Source organism: Pinus tabuliformis, chromosome 7, assembly GCF_031772625.1.
Source record: "Pinus tabuliformis cultivar Carrire ecotype Pingquan chromosome 7, CPIR1, whole genome shotgun sequence".
NCBI classification, from domain to species: Eukaryota; Viridiplantae; Streptophyta; class Pinopsida; order Pinales; family Pinaceae; genus Pinus; species Pinus tabuliformis.
The window spans coordinates 1888053484-1888076859 of record NC_142293.1 but is presented as its reverse complement, the minus strand read 5'-3'; positions in this window follow the sequence as shown (position 1 = coordinate 1888076859).

Genomic DNA, 23376 nt, shown 5'->3' with positions numbered 1-23376 from the left:
GATTTTTACCCATAGAGCAATGGAATCGTTAGAAATCAAATTATTTGGAATTCCAAATTCATGTGGTGTGATATCAAATGACATCTTCAGAACGATACATATAAATTCCATTATAATTATGAAATTATCGTTGTTGGCATCACTGACTTTTCAGATGACTCAGAAGAAGGGGAATTGTGCGTAAATGACAGTGTTCGTGCAGCAATCAATGAATTTCCAGTAGTTATAAATCGCCAAGAAAAGGAAAGCGGGGATGTGGGAATGTGCCATATCTATCACGAAACATTTTCCATGGAGGATTATGTAAAACAATTACCGTGCACATCCATTCTGTTATTGTTTGATCGTAACCATTCATGTCCAATATGCATATGTAAGGTGGTGTTACTCCAAGCCAAGCTTGTAGTTCTCAGTTTGCTTAGATTGTTACAGAATCACAAATATGTGGATTAATTTAATGTTACAGTTTTAGATTGTTATTTATATAACTTTGATATGTCTACAACATCTTTAATTAATCATTTCAAGATTAGTATGCAACTTCAACAAAAGTTCCATTAGTATATTGGCTGATGGAAATAATAAATATTGCTCTACCTTGTTTCTTAAGCCATTTTGGATTTTTTTGTTTTTTAAGCCATTTTGCATTTTTAAACAATGTCTGACTCAGAAATTGAGAAGATATGACATTGGAGCTCTATCTTACAAAATTATATTCTCACAAGATCCGTCATCACGTCAGTCTCGTTTCAAATTTTTAAATTATTTTCTTCATAGGCGTTCAGCTTTAGTAATTGCAGAAATTTCAAGAATTATTTAGGAACCAAGTAGAAATAATGTTGGAAATATATTTTGGTGCAAAATAAAGGTATTTTTAGAAATTTGAGTAATTACAGATAAAAATATTTTCTATCAAAATAGATAATTTTAAATAAAAAAATCTGGTTTTCTACAAGTGGCTTTCTTGAATACTCCCATAGTTTTTGTTTTATTTTTAATGTTTTTTTGTTTTTGTTTTTTTTTTTAATTAGCAATACCAACCATAGCTACAAAAATTAATAACCTCCATAGTGTATTATTTAACCTCTGGTTCGGTTATTCTAACCTCATCAAAATAAACAAATTCAAGTATTTTAATTAGCCATATTGGTGGACCTCTATACTATGGTCCAAGTTTTTTCACTCATTGGGATGGTGTTGCATCAAAATTCAAGAGTCCAATCCTCTTAATGACATCATTCAAATTATCTTGTTGATCTTATGCAATGACTGGAACTTTATGAGCTTCATGAAGGATAGGTTGTGCTTCAAAAAGAGATTTTATATATTGATCAAAGACAAGGGGCCAAAACAATCATAATATCTTAGTCCAATTTTCATACATGATATAGAACTAAAGTCTTGGATATGGTGTTTCTTATGTTTACCAAGGATGCATACATCACATTAATTTAATTTCCTATGTATGAAAACATAAAACATATTTATTTTTCACTAAATGAAGGTTGTCGAAATTTTGATATTTCCAAATATAGTATGCCATGGAATACTAGATGTCAAAGTGCCTTAATTGTAATGAGAGATGTATGTAGAATTTTGTGTGTGAGAATATGTCACTTTTAGCTTTCACATTCATCCATCCTCTACTCTAGTTATAACAATCATGCAAAAATTTAATGAATATGTGACTTGAGACTATATCTATAAAATACATTGTCATTTTCATTGTAACTAAAATATTCAAAGAAGTATATCCATAATGTTACGTGACATGTTGCACACTTTTCAAGCAACTAAGCAAATGAAGTATGAAACAAATCTTCAATTACTCCAATAATATTATATGGGACAATGTAATAAGCATATTTAAGTGTTCTACCATTCATGGGATTCTGTATTTTACCTTTGTCTTCATTTTTATCTTAGTTGTATTTGATATTCTCCAAATGGATTTTGCATGTCAATACATCATGTCCATTTCTACCACCATGATCACAGTGAACATCAAGTATCTTGCCTTGGTTGTGTCTACCCCCTACATATGAAGTTATTTCTTCCATGTCTTCTTCAACCACTTTATCCTCTAGAAGAATCATGTGATTGATTCTTCCCTTTCTTAGCAAGGAATTGTGGTATTTCCAATGGGTTGAGCTATTTTCTCACTCTTTCCAAATTCTTTCTCACATTATACAACATTTTCCACCAAGAGTCAAATGCAATAGGCTACAATTTGTCAACTTTCTTAATTTCAATGTAGTGAGAGTATGTATGGTAGAGGGCCTTGATGAAGGTTTTGAGAGTGAAATATGACTTCACTCCAGTGTAATACATGGCATTCATGAAGGTTTTGATCTAAAAATCCAATACCATGGGGTCATCATGTGTCATCTCTAGGTTGAAGAGTTTCATAGAAGTTGCATAAGCTTCAATTATATGTAGGAGTCATACAAGTTTCTTCACTTCTTTATAGAAACATGAGAGTCTATAATGGAAACAATATGTGTTGGATAAATTTGTCATTGATGTTAATAATGAAACGTTCTTTAATAGCCCCTAGATGAAGCAAGCTCTAATATGTCCTATATAAAGAAGTATATGATGGTGATAAAGCCCTAGGTGCATAAAAAAAACACAGTGTCAAACCCTAGAATTTAGTGGCATAATCATAAGTTTTCTATTTTAGTAGAAATGGAAAAGGGGTCTATGCTATGATTTGATATACCTCAATACTTCCATTCAAGACTTTTTCTCTCCATTAGGGTTGATTGGAAAGGCTTCCAAGAACTAATAATTCTATCATACAATTATGTCATACACATGGAATTGAATTGACGACTCTGCAGTGAAGAAATAGAACAAAACTTCAAGAAGCTAAAGTAAATTAGGAATTTGGATGGAATGTGGCGTTTGTGTTGTTTTTGTAACCTATGTTGTTTATGGTGTCTGTATTTTTAATTATATGAGACATATTTGTGAATTCCCTTTTGAAATCATATCTAATAAAATAATGGTGTTTAATAATCCTGGAAATGGATGTTTAAAACTGGTGCCTCTTGGTGCTTGCAAGGAAGAAGGGGGAGCCACTATACATACAGTGAAGAGAACTGTTATATATTTCTTTTATCCTTATCATAATGATACAAGCTCTAAGAAATGCATGGAGAAATTCTTGAAGGATGATTTATGTGTTGCCACAACGAGCATGAATTATTAGTCTAAACTATGTAAATTGAAGACAACATAATTCATTAGTGGGTATACTTATGGTTTTTTTACAACCATGTCGTTATTGAAGAAATTTCTTGTGCAAGGAAATTCCTTCTCATATTATTCTACATAAAATAAATAATTCAAAGTCAGCTTTAATATAGAGGTTGGCTCAAGACTACAACATATGTCCTTTCACATATGCAAACAAATGTAAACATATAGACATACTCGTCCATTTTACCACCAATTTGGTCAAGAAATATAAGAACTTAGATACGAAATAAGAGGAGATAAAAAGGGAAAACAAAGGATGAATGTTAGTGAATATTTTGTGTTTGGGTATTGATCTATACATTATGTAAACCTCAATGCTGAGTTTATAAGAAGTTGAAACCTGATCTAAACTTGTAAACTAAGGCTTATAATTGGACCTATTATAATTAGACTTGTGTCACAAGCTGAGATCAGACCTATGGGACTTGTGGAAAACTATGGTGGCACCCTTTTCGGATCTTCTCGTAGCTCGGACTTGAAGTTCAAACTTGTGGAAGAATAAAATTGTGAAGCCTCCTCAAACCTGTAGCTTAGACCTATATAATGAAATATATCAGACCTATACCTTGGCATATTCTGCATATTTTGGAGGACATCCACTCAACCTATAGAAACATCTTAGAAGGCATGTGGAACAATTTAAAAATATTGTACTAGGTTGGATACTTATGGACAAATCATAATTTGGAAGCAAATTGCAGACCATAGTATATTGCTATAGAGCCGAGGTAGAAGACCAACAACCTTGACAATGTAATTTTGAGATTGTTGAATACCTATCAAATCGTACCTAATCTCTGTATCAATACAAAACAATTTGGCTACAATATATTAAATTGTTGGAGACTTTGTGAATTATGCAGTGATCCTAATATTATCTTGTATACATACCCAGTTAGAAGCACAATCTTGGGATTATTTTACAGTGTTACTCTTTGGAATTTTTTCTTTATAGACCTTTGTTGGAAATATGAAGAAGCATTGAGCATACTTTCTAAAGGCATTTTGATGCCTTGTTTGGAAAAAATATCTTGGAGCATTGTGGACTTGAAGGTTACCTTTGGGGTAAAATGTAGACATTTGGTATAGAATGTAGAGACAAACTATGGAGAAATAATTACCTCATACTTGTAATAATTAAATATCTTGAAGACTGTATTCATTCATACTTGGAGAGGACCTTAAAGAGTGAAGGTAAAACTTTGATCTGTGGTGGCTAATTTGGAGGAGACCCAAGTTAGATATACATTTTTAGAGTAGCACTTGAATTCATCCTATGAAGTTGAGTTGAATACACTTGGATTGGACATTATTTGAAGCATTGGCATTGTTTTGGAACAACATTTGTGAAGCCCTGTTGGAGTAGACTTGGAAAGTATTCCTTATGAAAATATGAAGAGACCTAGAGACACATAATAGGGTTGTTGAACTAGCATTTTGGAGATTTTTGTTAAGGAATATTTTGGAGTCATTCTTAAAGATATATTTTTAGGACTTATTCAAGAATACATTGGAGGTCTTGAAGCCTTGAAGACACCTTGAAGAAATGAAGAAACTTTAGAGGGTTGGATCCCTAGAGGATTGGAGTCCTCCTGTAGGGTTGGAGCCTAAATCATTGAGAGGAATTCCCTCCAATAGAAGACCAAGTTAGATCTTGGAACCATACAGGTTGGAGCCTGATTGATTTGAATATTGGAGTCTTCATGTAGAGTTGGATCCCTGAGCTATCATTATACTTTATTCATTGTAAAAATAGGATTGGAGCCCTTGTCATTTCTTGTTAATAAAAATATTATTTTGTATATTTTATGTGATTGATTATTAAGTGATCTTAATTTGCATAAAATAACAACTATATAATAAATATTGATTCAGCTCCCCTCACAATATTTAGAACAATATTATGTCTTACCTCTCCACTTATCATTTCAACATTCAAAGCATAAAATTTATTTTCTTTATTCTTCCATATGGATAGCTCCTTTCCTAATGTAGGATTATTATGTCCATTTTCCTCCTCTATTTCATAGATTCGATCCCAAAAGTCATTAAAGGTAAGAGAATGTTTGATATTTTAAGTCCAATCTTAATATTTTTCCTTTTTAGGTAGAACCATGCCAAAAATGGAGATGAGATCATGGCTCTTCAAATTAAACATTGCATAAATATAGAGTTAAACATATTTCACCCAATAAACTAATAATAATTTGTGACACAAGTAGAGTGTGGAATTCTTCCTTTAGGGACAAACTAAAGCCAAAATTTCACTCTATAAAATTATTTAATTTTAGGTCCACATTTATAAGAAAAAGGTTGGTTGCACTCATATAAAAGGTTACTAATGAGACACAAGGTCTGGTACTGATGAGATTCAATTCAAGATATATTGCATAGTTACTAACTAGGTGAACCCAAGAACAAGAAATGGGCCAATATACTAAATTCCCATTAAAATCTACTATCAAGAGGTTTTGATACTCCTATTTAGAGGCATTACTCAAGAGTTCTCTGATGGAACTAGAAAATAAAATCGACACCCATGGCGTTTATAAGCTGTGGAGTAATAATTTGACCAACTTCAGTGCCAATGTCAAACCACATAGATTTTTCTCTAATTGATATTGTTACAATGGAAACCATTAAAATATTAAAAATGAATAAGAAACATTATTGCACTTTAATTTACTACAAACTTTGGCACATTGAAATATGAGTGGTGTGATATATGGTCACTAATATGGGTGAAATAATCCTTTACTCCAAGCCTTACATTTAGGGAAACTAACATCAAACAAATCATTACAAGATGAGATCACACTTCTTCTCCTCTATTCAGATTTGGTTCAATAACTAGTTGCTAGGGTTGTTTTCTTATGGTGCCAAGATCATAGTCTAGTAGAGGATTGATGTCCAATTCTATCCTTATAGTTTCGTTCACTGAATTTTTATATGCCAACATTGATAGCAACACTCTGTATCTTTCAATGTGCATACACAACATTTTGTGAACAAACCTCTTTCATTCATGCAATATATTTACATATGTGCAAGCAATATGCAAGTAATTTTCGATGTCAAAGTATTGACTGTCACATTGAGACTCAAAGAAGTAAAATAAGGCATGATATATAAAGCAGTAAAATAAGGTAATAAATAAGGCATCAAAGTAGTAGAATTAAAGAAAAATACTCCCTCTCAAAGATTTGCAGAAAATTAACTAAATATTTTAAGGGCTATTCGGACTATTTATAGACCTAGCATACCATTATTATGAATTTGAGGGGCATTTCGAAAGGTTTTCCTCTCCCCTTCCATAGAATTATATCACTTTTACCTATTTATAACAAAGTAACTTAGGAAATACCTTGTGTGCTACAAAAATGACACATGTAATGAGGGTACAGTTGTACCACCATGGTGAACTTAGGTAAACATGTAAAATTAACGTATGTTATGAATGTTAAGGGAGGCTACCTATATTATGTGCCTAATGGATCTTTGGAATGATGCTTCATTATAGGTTGGGCACCACACATTCGAACTTGAGCACTATGCATTGGAACTTGAGCCTTGTTTCTCTTCAATCAAGCTATTTCTTGGTTCAATATTCCTAAAGAGGTTTTCACTGACAATGGCAATCATTTTGAAAATCAAATGATGTTTGAATTGGCTCTTAAGTTGGCTTTCTAGCAGGAGCATTCATCTCTGTATTACCCTCAATCCAATGGGAAAGTTGAAGCCATGAAAAAATCCCTAAAAATCTTCATGCAAAGGATGATTAATAAAGTTCGATCCAATTGGCACATTATATTATATCCCACGGTTTGGGCATACTGAATGTTAGTTAAGACTGTCACTGGTTTTACTCCCTTTCAACTAGTTTATGGGTCTGAATCTATTTTTCCTGTGGAATGTGAAATTTCTTCCCTTAGAGTAGTTGTTGATCTTCTTCCCAATACTTCTAAGCTTGAAGAGGGCCTCATTCATTTGGAACATCTCGGTGAGAAGTGTCAAGATGTATCCATAATCAAGAAAGCTCATATGAAGAGGGTAAAAACATAATACGAAAAGTTATCCGTCCTAGAGTTTTTTTCGAAGGCAACCTTGTCCTAGTATACGACCAACACAAATATGGCTTGGGAGGAGGCAAGTTGAAATCTTTGTGGTACAGTCCCTTCATTGTCAAAAACGTTTTGAAAAAGGGAGCTTATGAGTTGATTGATTTTGAGGGAAACAAATTGGCGAAGCCCAAAAATAGGCCCTATCTTAAGAAGTACTTTTCTTAGGCTTCGGCCTAGCATTTTCTTGATTGTATATATTGTATCTTTCTACATATCTATCGGTCTTTAATGATGTCAATATTTTTGATCTTCTTTGGAAGGTATTGATGGACCATTTGATATATCTAGGATTTGCCGATGGTGCCAATAGACACACCCAGGTCCTTACTTATGTAGCTTGGGTGATTTATTATCCATATGGCAAGTGTTGGTTTCAAGAGGCATATGTATCAGTCCTGCTTCAGATAATATCACTGAATATATTGTTGTTATTAATTTACTATCTGAGCCAATATATCTTGGTCTTGATTCATTAGTAGTTTATTTGGATTCACATCTGGTGGCATCTCAACTGAATAACATCTATCATGTAAGAGATCCTTATTTATATCTCCAATTTCTGAGAGTGCATTTATTACAAATATCATTTTTTTATATCACATTTGGTCATATTCCATGATCATAAAATTCATTAGCAGATTGTATCGCTAACGAAACATTAGATTGGCATATAAATCATTCATCACATTCAAAAACATGAAAAATAATCGAAATATCATCTGTATATATATGATCATCATGATCAAACATATGTACATAGATAGAGTTTTGTTTCATTGACCAGTTTCGTCACCTTGCATTGAGCATAGGAACGTTTCCCTCCCAGGAACTAGCACATCTATATTTGGAAACTCATTCTCTCCACTATAATATAGCATTATTTTATTCCTTTTCAGGCTTCATGAATATGAAAAAGAATATATATATATATATATATATATATATATATATATATATATATATATATATATATATATATATATATATATGTATATATGTATATATATATATATATATATATATGTATATATATATATATATGCATATATATATATATATATATATATAGATATATATATATATATATATATATATATGCATATATATATATATATATATATATATATATATGCATATATATATATATATATATATATATATATATATATATATATATATATATATATGCATATATATATATATATATATATATATATATATATATTCGAAAAAGAACGGGAACAAGAAATTATTTCCATAATTAATGGTAGTCAGAGTTAGTTGTGTCGCCCTTGAAGGGAGAACTCAAAAAATAAGTCTTTCCTCCATTGGGATGGGCTTTAATTTGACTTAGGAGAGCCTTAAACTTGTTATGTAGTGAGTACTCCTTCGATTGGTTATCTCTTACAATAATATGGAGAGTTTGCTTATGCCTCCTGCATGAAAAACTTAGACAAACTTATCATATGTTGCCATGTATTTACATTTGTTCTCCGTAGGTGAGTGATTGGAGGAAAATATAATAGATGGATTGTCATTTTACAAGAATTCTACCTTGAATTCATGTCGGCTAAATCTAAGAAATGTTTAGTATTTGCAGAGTTGATCTCAGAGTTTCCTTGTGAGGAAGAAATTGTTTATGAGAAAATATCTCCTGATGAACATCTGTTTCTTATTTCCTCACAAGATCCTTGGTATGGGGATATTATTAAGTATCTCTAGACTTTGAAGTTTCCTCTCTCTTTTACAAAGGATGAATGTAGAAAATTGTGTCACCTCACAAAATTCCATATTATTATAGGTGACACTTTATATCGACGCGGGGTCGATTCGATCCTTAGACATTTTTTAACCTTATAAGAAGTTGAGTCTATGCTTAATGATTACCATAGTGGAGGTTTTTGTGGTCATTTATCTAGGCTTGCGACAGCCCAGATTGTTTTGCGTGATGGCTACTTTTGACTGTCATCTTCAAAGATTGTATTGAAGCGGTCAAGAGATGCCATCCCTATCAGGTTTATACTTGGAAAATGGGCACGTATCAAGCTCTTCGTTTCCCTGTGATCATTGTCAGTCCTTTCACGAAGTAGGCTATTTATTTTACTACTCGTAATCTTCCTTTGACACGAAATCACAAGTATATCATCGTAGCCGTGGACTACTTTAGTAACTGGGCTAAGGCTATGCCTACTTTAAGAATGATGGTTAAATAGTAGCCTTGTTTCTCTTCAATCAAGTTATTTACTGGTTCAGTATTCCTGAATAGGTTGTCACTAACAATGGCAGTCATTTTGAAACTCAAATGATGTTTGGATTGGCTCGTAAGTTGGCTTTTTAGCAGGAGCATTCATCTCCGTATTATCCTGAGGCCAATGGGAAAGTTGAAGCCATGAAAAAATTTCTGAAAATCATCATGCAAAGGATGATTAATAAAGGTTGATCCAATTGGTGGATTATATTATATCCCGCAGTTTGGGCATACCGAATGTTAGTTAAGACTGCCACTGGTTTTACTCCCTTTCAACTAGTTTATGGGTCCGAATCCATTTTTCCTGTGGAATGTGAAATTCCTTCCCTTAAACTAGTTGTTGATTTTCTTCCCGATACTTCTAAGCTCGAAGAACACCTTGTTCATTTGGAACATTTTGGTGAGAAGCATTGAGATGTAGCCATAATCAATTAAGCTCATAAGAAGAGGGTAAAAACACAATATGATAAAGTTGTCCACCTAGAACTTTTCTGAAGGCAACCTTCTCCTAGTATACAACCAAGATAAATATGGCTTAGGGGCACAAAAGTTGAAATCTTTGTGGTACAGTCCCTTCATTGTCAAAATTTTTTTGAAGAAAGGAGCTTATGAGTTAATTGATTTTGAGGGAAACAAATTGGCGGAGCCCAGAAATTGGCTCTATCTTAAGAAGTACTTTTCTTAGGCTTTGACCTAGCATTTCCTTGATTGTATATATTGTACCTTTGTACATATCTATCAGTATTTAGTTATGTCGATATTTTTAATCTTCTATGGAAGGTATTGATGGGAGATTTGAAATATCTAGGATTCGTCGATGGTGCTAGTAGACACACCCGAATCCTTTCTTCCAAAGCTTGGGTAATTTATAATCCATATGGAAAGTTGTTGGATTTAAGAGGCGTATGTATCGAGCCCGCTTCAAAAAATATCACCGAATATACTGTTGTTATTAATTTACTATTTGAGCCAATATCTCTTGGTCTTGATTCATTAGTAGTTTATTTGGATTCACATGTGGTGGCATCTTAACTGAATAACATCTAACATGTAAGAGATACTTATTTATATCTCCAATTTCTGAGAGTTCATTTATTACAAATATCATTTGTTTATATCACATTTTTTCATATTCCACGATTAGAAAATGCATTAGAAGATTCTACCGCTAATCAAACATTAGATTGGCATATAAATCATTCATCACATTAAAAAACATAAAAGATAATCGAAGTATCATCTATATATATATGATCATCATGATAAAACATATGTACATAGATAGAGTTTTGTTTCATTGACCAGTTTTGTCACCTTGCATTGAGCATAGGAATGTCTTCCTCCTAGTAACTAGTGCATCTGTATTTGGACACTCATTCTTTCCATTATACTATAGAATTCTTGTATTCTTTTTAAGGCTTCATGAATATGAAAAAAGAAAAAAATAATCATATATTCTAAAAATAACGGGAACGAGACATTATTTCCATAATTAATGGCAACTAGAGTTAGTTGTGTCGCCCTTGAAGAGAGCACTCTAAAAAAAGTCTTTTCTCCATTGGGATGGGCTTTAATTTGACATAGGAGGGCCTCTAACTTTTTATTCAGTGAGTACTGCTACGATTGGTTATCTCTTGCAATCATATGGAGAGTTTCCTTATGCCTCTTCCATGAACAAATTATACAAAGTTATCATATGTTGCCATGTAGTCACATTAGACATCCCTGGTTGTCAGAGTCAGGTTCGTTATCACATTAGCTATTTTGTCTTTTGTTCATGCTAGTTTGAGAAGGTTTGCATTGACTTCTTGTTATCTGGTCTCGCTCTTATTGACTAGGACAAATTTCTCTGAGAGAAGATCTAGAGCTGCACCCTAGCCCTATTTTCATTATTGATAGCTCACCTTGTGCTCAACATTGATTAGTATCATGGGTCTTTGAATCGGTGGTTTCCCTTGTGTTATACATCAACATTCATTATCACATATTGAGATTTATGCAGTACCTTGGTTTCCATTTGACCCTATTGGTGGATTCCTTGCCTAGCTATGTCTTGCACTAGCTATGTCTTGTTTACGCCAACAAAAGTGCTTCACTTGGGTTCCTACGTCTTTATTCATCTGATTCCTTCCACATTATTGGACTATGGGTTACACTCCCATTGGATCGATCAAGGATGCCTTAATGCCTTCCTTTTAGCAGATATTTTCCCATCGACTTCAAATCATTGCTGTGGGAACAAGATCTACAGTCCATTTTGCAGTACCTTATTGTTTGCAGTCATCACTGGAAGACACCTTTGCTATCCTCAGTGGGAAAACATCATTGTCTCCTGATTGACAGATTCTTCTAAGTGTTCGGCTACAACTCATTTATTCTCACTTGTTATATTGTACTCAGTACCTTGACTCTCATCATCATTATTGGTGAGTAGTCTCACATTTGTTAATGGTATACCTCAATGACCGGTAATCAAACGATTTCTCACATGGTTGACTTCAGATCATTTATTCCCATTGTGAAGAAATGTACCATGACGGACGGTGAAGACCTCCGGTTTGCATAAGAATTTCTTGGTTCACTTGTAATTTGCTCCTGTTTCTACTAGTTGACACCATCCATCTTATACGTTCCAGTTCATTACAGTGACATGCTATATGTTGGCACCTGAGTTTCATATAGTGCCATTTGTTACACCATTTAACTTGGTATTTTTTGGATCAGCTTTATGACTTCAGTGATCGGCTTTCTACTTCAGTATCATTGATTAGTTCTTTATATGTGATATTGAGACATGTACTTCTATGGATATGATTGGATGATCCACTATGTATTTCCAGTTCCTTTATACTTGTATGCATATTGGATCCACTTTTGTACTTGACATGTAGACTTGCTTTATTATCTCTGAGCATGGGTATGCCTGCCTGAGACAATAGGTTCCTTTTTATCTCTTTCACTGGCTTAACAAGCTGAACTCTAGTGAACTCCTCTCAGGTGTTGGCATGATTCCTTCTATAAAATTAATATATTTCAGCCATCATGACACCTTGTGACCTCATATATTAGGGGGCATCTGTTGTAGCACAATTTACCACTCTTGGTAGATTTGATGCTCTCGTTATGGCCTAGGGAAACCCTTCCTTTCTATATTTGGTCAAAATTCTAAAAAATAGTGTTTTACTTAGCATACACTACTTTTCCCTGTATAAAAAGCATGTACATGTGGCTCAGTATATACCCAACCTGCTTATATGTGTTAAAACACTAAAACATAAATAATATCCTTAAATTTAGGTGGATTTTACGGGTTTTACCTGTTACTAACGTACTATAGCCTATGGTCCAACTATTTCCTAGTTGAAAGAAACTAATTTGGAGAAGTATAAATAAACCTCCATGGGGAGGGAAAATTTTAAAGATGAAAATTTTTCTTAGAATTTAGAAACCTTGGAGAATCTTACTAGCCCCCAAATTGAAAATTATAAAACGTTTGTTTATATATTTGTAAAAACATGCAAATTTCTAATAGATTTATTTATAGTCTTTATAAAATTTTGGCAATTTGTAAGGTAAAATAATTTTATATTATAAAATTTTGGCGAACCATCTTTAGAAAAAAATACAAATTAGTGAATCTTGTTTTTTGGGAAAACAATGGAAAACTAGCCCACTTACAGATATTAGCCCCTAAAATTTTCCATGTCCATGGGAAGGCCTATGAGGAGAGGAGATGAGATATTGATATTAATTTTGATTACATCCCTGATCGAGTCTGAAGAAATCCCTATGCCTACTGCACTCCCAAGTTATAGGAAACCTTTGTTTCCTTCTTTGAGATGTCCTTCATCCCCTTTATCATATCCTTGAGTGTATTGATGGAGGAGGATTTCTAAGGCTTGAACAGGACGGATCCAGAGGATGGCTCTGCTTGGTGCTGGAGGAACACTCAGATTGTAATTTTCCACATTTCATTTACCTTACATTAATTAAAAAAAATTGTTATGTTCCTGACATTTATTATTTTTATGCATTAATCCATGTTACTATTTTCTTATAAATCTTATGTTAATGCTCAATTGCTCATTTTCCTATATGATCTAACACATATATCATGAACATGCTTTCTATTATTGTTGTTGTACATGCTTTTCTTGGATAAGTTACAGATTCTAAAGGAATTGGAAGCAACAGAGGGTTTGGACCCTACGGGATTGACCTCAAACGTAGGACCTCCAGGTAATACCACTTCTTCCTACTTCCGTACTTTAAGCATTTAGACTATTTTTCTGTGCATTTCTTTATGTTTTATACCCTCCGCTCTATTGGGGTTTTCAACCCAAGCCCCTAGGATGTTTCCACCCGCAACACTCCCACTGCATGTGTAATGTCTCATCTAGTACATACCATTGCATACATCATACTAACAACTGCACTTGCATATGGAACACAAGACATGTCCTCTTCCTCTTATTGTGTTTTCGGTCACTGTTTAGAATATAAATTTAAACCTATAGGAATAGGAACCTTCACCGGTTTACTATCCTGCATATTAAACCTCTATAGTATTTTCTCGACATACTTCCTTTAGTTTAACAGAGCTTCCTCATTGCCTCATGTGAGCATGTAATCTACTATCTGAGTTGAGGCTTAGTAGGTCTTGAAATTCGTTATTCGCCCATTGAGAAATTATCTTTGGCAGTTGTCCATGTTGTCCAGCGACTTAGACATTATATTCTTCTTCAAAAAAAATTCGTCTTAGTAGTCGTCAATCCATTTCAGTTTATTCTCCATAGCCGAGTCATTGGAGGCAACTATAATAGATGGATTGTCATTCTACAAGAATTCAACCTTGAATTCATGTTGACTAAATCTAAGAAATATTTAGTATTTGCAGAGTTGATCTCAGAGTTTCCTTATGATGAAGAAATCATTTATGAGGAAACTTTTCCTGATGAACATTTGTTTTTTATTTCGTCGAAAGATCCTTGGTATGGGGATATTATTAAATATCTCCAAACTTTGACGCTTCTGCTATCTTTTTCCAAGGATGAATGTAGAAAATTGTGTCACCTCACTAAAACATATATTATTATAGGTGACACTTTATATCATCGCGGGGTTGATTCAATCCTTAGACATTGTTGAACCTTATAATAAGTTGAGTCTATGCTTAATTATTTCCACAATGGAGTTTGTTTTGGTCATCTATCTGGGCTTGCAAAAACCCAATTTGTTTTCTGTGATGGCTACTTTTGACTATCATCTTCAAAGATTGTATTGAAGCGGTCAATGTATCCCATCCCTGTCAGGTTTATACTTGGAAAATGAGCATGTGTCAAGCTCCAATTTTCCCTATGACCATCATCGGTCCTTTCATAGAGTGGGCTATTGATTTTACTACTTGTAAACCACCTTCACCATGAAATCACAAGTATATCATTGTAGTCGTGGACTACTTTAATAAGTGGGTTGGGGCTATGCCTACTTTCAAGAATGATGGTTAAATAGCAGCATTGATTCTCTTCAATCAAGTTATTTCCTAGTTCGGTATTCCTAAAGAGGTTGTCACTGACAATGGTAGTCATTGAAAAAATCAAATAATGTCTAAATTGGCTCTTAAGTTGGCTTTCCAGTAGGAGAATTCATCTTTGTATTATCCTCAGGCCAATGCGAAAGTTGAAGCCATGAAAATTCCCTAAAAAATATCTTGCAAAGATCAATTAATAAAGCTTGATCTGATTGCCACATTATATTATATCCCACACTTTGGGCATATCAAATGTCAGTTAAGACTGCCATTGGTTTCAATCCCTTTCAACTAGTTTATGGGTTCGAATCCATTTTTACCGAGGAATGTGAAATTCCTTCCCTTAAACTAGTTGTTGAACTTCTTCATGATACTTCTAGTCTCGAAGAATGTCTCGTTCATTTGGAACATCTCGGTGAGAAGCGTCGAGATGCAGCCATAATCAATGAAGCTCATAAGGAGAGGTTAAAAACAAAATATGATAAAGTTGTCATCCTAGAATTTTTTTTTAAGGTGATCTTGTCCTAGTATACGACCAAGACAAATATGGCTTGGGGGCAGGCAAGTTGAAATATTTGTGGTACAGTCCCTTCATTGCCAAAATTGTTTTGAAAAAGGGAGCTTATGAGTTAATTGATTTGAGGAAAACAAATAGGTGGAGCCTAGAAATGGGCTATATCTTAAGAAGTACTTTTCTTAGGCATCGGCCTAGCATTTGCTTGATTGTATATATTGTATCTTTGTACATATCTATTGGTCTTTAGTGAAGTCGATATTTTTTATCTTCTTTCCAAGGTATTGATGGACGATTTGATATATCTAGGATTTGTCGATGGTGCCAGTAGAGACACCCGGGTCCTTTCTTCTGCGGCTTGGGTGATTTATTATCCATATGGAAAGTTGTTGGTTTCAAGAGGCGTATGTATCAGTCCCGCTTCAAATAATATCACCGAATATACTGTTATTATTAATTTACTAACTGAGGTTGTTATGCTCTTAACCTACAAAATGATAACCAAATACAGAATATGCGAAGAAAAGATACCCAGAACACAGAATAGCAATGATTTTATTATTCAGAGAGTAATGTTCACTTGCCTATTCAAGGGGGAAACCTCCAATAGAGCAGAGCTCGACTATAAAATAAGACACGATGCTCCTCGTAGGGAGTCTCTATCCTTTATATATGAATCATACATGCAATACCACGGGCCAATACCGTGGGTTTTATTAATACCATCTATCTAATACTACGACCCATTTGCAACTAATTGTGGTTTCGTCATTAATTACGGATTAACCACTTACAATTATTAATATGGGCTTTATTGACTCTTGACTATGACGTGATCCCATTACATAAATAATGGGGTTAGGGTGGGACCCTAACATGCCCTCCCCCTTAAGACTAGCCTTCTCTTCAAGGCTGAAGCTGCGGAAACTGCTGAAGAATAGTGGCTGGTTCCCAAGTTGCATCTTTTGAAGAGGTGTCTTTCCATTTGACGAGGACTTCCTTAATCGTGCGGCCATGCAGTTGCTTGTCTCGTGTGTCTAGGACCTGTTCTGGTTGAAGCCAGATGGACCCTTCTTTGTCCAATTCAGGTAGACTGGTCTGAATTCTGCAATTGTTCCCAATCACTTTCTTGAGGCATGAGACATGGAAAACTGGATGGATTTTTGCAGTAGGTGGCAAGGCCAACTTGTAGGTCACTTCTCCAATGTGCAGAAGTACCTCATATGGTCCATAGAAATTGGGAGGGAGTTTCTGACACGTCTTGTCTTTGAGTGATGTTTGCTTATATGGTTGGAGCCATAAAAATACCTGATCCCCTTCTTGAAATTGGCTCTCTGAGCGATGCTGGTCTACCTGTCGCTTCATTCAGTTCTGAACTTGATGAAGATTATCTCGAAGATGGGCAAGCATGGTTGCACGGTGTTGTAGGAGTTGATCCACTGCTTTTACTTTTGAGCATCCCTTGAGATACGAAGTAGGTGGAGGCGGGAGTTGACCATATACTGCTTCATAGGGAGTCATTTCGGTGGTGGCATCATAGTTGGTGCTATACCACCATTCAGCCAGAGGTAGCCACTGTACCCAAAGGTGTTTCTTTTCTAAAGTGAAACACCTAAGGTAGGTTTCTAGACATTTGTTGATGGCTTCGGTTTGACCATCTGTTTATGGATGATAGGAAGTACTGAGTTTTAGTTGAGTTCCTTGCATTCTCAAGAGTTCCTGCCAAAAATTACTGGTGAAGATCGGGCCGCAGTTGGACACAATAGAAGTGGGCATGCCATGCAATTTGAAGATCTGATCCATGAAATATTGAGCAACCAAAGTTGGTGTAAATGGGTAGGGTAGGGAGCAGAAATGAGCATACTTCGACAGTCGGTCCACAACCACCATGACAACTGACTTGTTCCCGGACTTTGGAAGACCTGTAATGAAATCCATAGAAACCTCCGTCCAAATTGATGCCGGAATGGGGAATGGTTTTAATGTGCCTGGTGTGTTGACGGTTTCCCCTTTGTGGCGTTGACAGACATCGCAATCTACTATGAAAGTAAGGATGTCCTTTTTCATGCCTGTCCAAAAAAATGATCTTTTGGTGTGAGCATACGTCTTTTGAAAGCTCGAATGTCCTGCAATGGGAGATGAGTGAAATTCTGCCAAAATGCGAATTTTGAGGGTGGATGTTGGTCATATTATGACTCTGCCCCTATAACGAAGAATATCATCCTGCCACGAGTATCCCTTGGTGGAATTTGGATCTACCTGCAATTGAGAAATGAGTTGGGAGAGCCCTGGGTGTGAAAACCATTCCCTGCGAGCCTCTTCAATCCATTCTCGAATGGGGAGGGAAATTGCTAGCAGAGTAATTTCCTCCTCAAATTGGCGATATAATGTATCTGCTATACTATTGTCTTTCCCTTTCTTGTAAATGATATCATAATCATATCCCAGCATTTTGGCTAGCAATTTATTTTGTTGTGGGGAGGATAGGCGTTGCTCCAAAAAAATTTAAGACTGTGATGATCTATGCGGATTTGGAAACGTTTCCCCAATAAGTAAGGTCACCAGGTCTCGACTGCATGTAAGATGGCCATCATTTCCTTCTCGTAGGAAGATTGGCCCAGATTCCTCCCACTGAGTTGTTGGCTTGTGAATTCCAACGATCGCCCTTCCTGCATTAAGACCGACCCAATACCTGTACATGAAGCATCACATTCAATGACAAAAGATTTGGTGAAGTCAGGTAGTGCTAAGACTGGAGTGGAACACATGGCATTTTTTAGAGCTTTAAAGGCCTGTTGTGCTTCCTCATTCCAGAAGAATGAATTTTTCTTTAGGAGTTGGGTGGGCAATCTGGCCAGTCGAATCAAACCAAAATAAGTGACGAAACTACTTAGAGGAGGTGTCATAGGAATATGAGAGCTGCCCTCTTGCTCTAGAGGAATAAGAGAATTATTCTCATGCACCTCAGGATCGATGGGATTTCCCTCTAGTTCATTTGAAACTGAAGAAACTAGAAGAACGTGAGTAGTATGAGGTTCACTCTCTACCAGAAAGGTATGGTTAACTGAAGGTGGAGTGAAGTCTACTATTTTCTGAACCAATGGTTGGTCGAGAATGGACTGATGAGACTCACTTTCAGAAAGAATGGTGTTGAACAAAGACGAATTTTGACCAATCACTTGATCAACTAGCAAAGGATGATGGGAAATCTTCTAATAACCAATCGGAAGACAAGGTTGAGAAGCTGTACGGTTTTTCAACTCTTTGGAAGCTTCATCCAGAAGAGGACAGAGGTGAATGGGATGATTACCTTCACACAACTTACAAGGAAATTTTACTTTTCCTTTTTTCAAATGGACCTTATTTTTACTAGTTGAAGGTTTATCACCAACATGATCTCTAGAGGCTGATGACAAAAGTTTATGTGAACTTGTGGACCACACTTCTAAGAATTTGGGAATACCAGGACAATTCCGAAGAAGGTGGTCACCCTTATGTAACGTGTAAGGGAATTTTACTTTTTGGGGCTAGTTGGAAGAGTTTTCTACATGAGTTACATCCATAGAAATGGTTGCTTGATTTCCCCCTAGCTTATTTTGCTTCTTCTTCCTCATCCTCTTCTTCTTCTTCCTAGCTTCCTAGTTACTAGAGTCCAAACTTTCACCAGGTGAAGAGGAAGAATGGGGTGAAGAAACAAGAAATAAGGCGAGTGGTCAACTTTAAGATCAACATGAGTTAATGTTGTCCAAGTGGAGGAGTACTCGGTTGAAAATCAATTTGGAAACTCGAAACCACCGAGTTCAAAAAAAACCAAACGGGTAGACCAATGGAGAATAGAGTAAGCGACAATGTTTCCATATAGGGAGCACTGGTATTTCCAAAAGAAGTAAAATAAATAGGATTCCCATGAGAGAGGTTTCCTTGACTGGTAGACTCAATAAATGTTTCCATCAGTATCAACCTAAGATCTACTAAGGAGTATTTCCACCGAAAGGATTTTTTTGCTAGGTCAATTAATCGATTTTAGAAAATAAAAAAACAAAATAAAAGAAGGGTAATCTAGGCAAGAGGGTTTACCAAGTATCCATGAACCCCAATATGAAACTTAGCTAAAACCAAGGAGTTAACGTGTGGTGGCCAATCTCCTTGAATGTTGTGTTTCATGTATCACATTTACAAGACGGTTGACTTAGTTACCTGAAGCTAAAGGATAGAAACCTAGTCGGGTCTCCCAATATATACTCGAAGGTATGGGGAGCACAAGTCTGAGTTAGCATTGTCTAATGCATAACGTATGGTGAGAGAGTTCTGATATATTTTCCATATTCGAGTGCCTCCGATATACCCGAGAGAACTAGAGAACCTCTGATATACTTTCGTACTAGAATGGGATTTCATCCCCGGGATATAATGCACGTAGTTAAAAAAAACTACTAGGTTTATAAACACTGGAACATGTCTGTAGCCTAGACATCTAAATGTTTGTGTTAAGTTCTAAATGCTTCTTAGGTTAATTGAGGTAAATTTTCAGTTTATCTTCAATTAAGTTTTGGTTTTATGGCTCAAAACAATGTCACATGAACACCTAAGATGCAACTATATGAGAAAAGGAAAACTTTTCGTTTCAATGAAAGCTAGACTAATTAAGGGAAGCAATTCCAATTAGTAATTAATCAAACAAAATTCATCAAGAAAAACTACTTTCTTCACTTTTCACTATCCGAAATGGAACTTTTTCGAAAGAAAAATGATTTTAATTTACAAAGATGCACTTATATGAATTATGATTTTCTTTTCGTTTTGAATGATTTGATGCACCTAATATAGTTTTTAACTTTCAATCACTAAAATATGTTATTTATTTTCAGTGATTAATTTCAAAAAATAAATTTTCAGTGCAACTAATCTAATGCATTTTCACAAAAAGTAAATTTTGAAAGACTAGCTAAAACAAATGTAAAATGATGTTTTCAATGATTTCCACATAAAACAACACTCAATCAATCAGCGCAACCAAAATCTCAATGACACCAACAAGCAGTAAGCGATGACCAATTGAATAGAAACCCTAGAACTGGATCAAATTTCACTTCAAAACCAATGAGACAATTTTTCAAATTAATCAAGGCAATCAATAAAAAGCACTAACAAATCCAAGAATACAAGATGGGAAAATACCTTAGCAGCAAAGACACATTGGATTCTAAGGCAGAAACCTTAAAAATTATCACATTCGAGGATCAGTGCTACTCTAAATAGAAAAACTTGTGCTGACATGGTCATCAACGATACTTTTTATATCAAAACCCATGCTAGTCGGGCTCATGAACACTATTTTATATAGAGAACACCAGGCTAGATTTTTAGTGCAAGAAAATATTGGAAAACAGGGTTTTCAATGTGACTTTACAGGTAAAAACTAGCGCTGCGAGCGCGACTGTCATTGATAAAACTAGTGTTGAGCGAGGAATATGGGAAAAAACAAAACAATCCAAAAAAAAAATCCAGACTTACCACTCTAAGGCAGTGATCAGTGGTTGTGCAGACCTATACTGAATCACACAAGCCGAGAAATCGATGGTTGGTGAATCTAATCGAAGGATCAGATTAACAAAATGGATGGAAAGGTTATAGCTTCCCTAGGCTACCATTTTTTGTGTGTAGGTAAACCCTCTCTATCCTATCCCTCTAGCCCATTGAGTGTTTCTAACAAAAAACGAGATAATCTACAAGACACTTTCCTCGATTACAATCAAAATAAGAGAATAGGAAGGATACCTACCTCGCTCTCATGCTATAATGCTATAATTGGGCAAGAAGAGTAGCATAATCCTAGATTATATATAGGTGTACACATCTATTGTTTGTTTTCAAAAGTATATAATGTGTAAGGGGAGTTATGCAGTCACTTTCCTCTATCTCATTTGTACCCTTCTCTGCTTTTAAGAAAATTATAACTTGAATTTCCCAATTTATTTATCTAAAAGCTTTGGAAAAATGGAAAAATGCATATGGCAAAACCTAGGAATGTTAGTCGTAGATTGTATCATCATGGTCTAATTTGAATAATTATCTTGGATGAAATACATAAAGAAGCTGATAATTGGGATGCCTTCCTGCAATAGGTTCATTGATGTGGGTATTGCACATGAGGAGATACCCAAGAAAGAAAATAATGTTTATGAACACAATGATAGGATTGATATTGAATACCCTAGTCTTCACAAGATTGAATATTTTCTTACCTATCAAGAAAGTTGTAGAAGAACCAAAAATGGACATGGACAACTTGCTATAGATGTTCATAGGAGAATTGTTAGTAACATGACTAAGAAGAAACTTCCAAAACAAACTATTCAGCCTCCATAACTAGCTACCACATGTCCTCCTAAAGATGTTACTTCTTTGCATATTGAGTCCATACCAACTGGGCATAGTCACATTCAATAAGAGTTTGCAACTCCTTTCCTAAGGATGTATAGAACCAAATTTCCTAATACTAAGAATCTCATCTACCAGTACACTAAATCTACTAGACCATCAATGCCAATGGCTAATGACTTCGAAAATACTAGAAATTATTATGAGGTTGTAAAACAAACTATTTATTATACTTCCTCCAACAATCCTTTTTCATCGAAATTAAGGAATAAAAGATAAAATATTGAAAAATTGAAGGTATTAATTGAAGAGTTCAAAGTTTTGAATAGATATGTGAAGAAATAGAACACAATCCTAAACTCTAAAATTGCCTAGTTGCAAAGGGAAGTTGGGAAATTAATAGTTAAGAATAACGATGGATGAACTACACTAGATGGTTCAAAATGAACTAAAATAATTTCTCTGATTTGATTATCGTCGAAAGGTTTATTAATAAAAAATAAATATCTGTTCGACATTGCTAAAAAAATGGCTTAAATGAAATCATAATTTGGCACTGCGTAACCAGGCTTTAGAAAAAACACTCTGGGAAGATAAGAGGATAAAAGGGGCCAATGTGAATATCTTAATTGGTATCCATTAATATAATTGGATCACCAATGAAGTTTTTTCTCAGCTTTGAATTGGCTTTATATGAAGGCGCTAGCCACAATTACATGAGGACATGAAACATATCAAGTGTGGGGGAGATGTCAATGCTATAATTTGATTGCATTTTCACTACCATCTACCCATTTTCGATCATATAAAACCTTTCTTTAAATACCCCATCATCATTCCATTTTTTTCCTTTCTTTCAATCGAAAATACATTCAAAAAGATACAAGGTAATTGTGTTTTTTAGTTTATGCCTTTTCTATTATTTTTGATGAATTAGTGGGATTAAAGTTTGATTTGCTACTAATGATGGTTTAACCAGTTCAGGTGCTATAACATACATAACGATTTGTTGTCCCACCTTGTTGTTCGACATGTCTGCATGCCTCTAAAGGGAAAACCAAGATATGAATTTTCCTCCTATATGCCTCGACATCCTTCTCAGCCATCAAAGTTGTTCCAAACCAAACAAAGCATGCATTATTCATTGGTAAAAATGGTGGTCAATTTTTTCAATGAATGGCATGCCCATCAAAGAAGATCAAGCTACAATGATCCATCCTAATCTCACGTTACACAACTCAATCATGGTATAATTTTGTCAAAGGATGCACCAAAATACCCCTTTTTCCTATAAGTATATATACTCAATGTTTCCAAC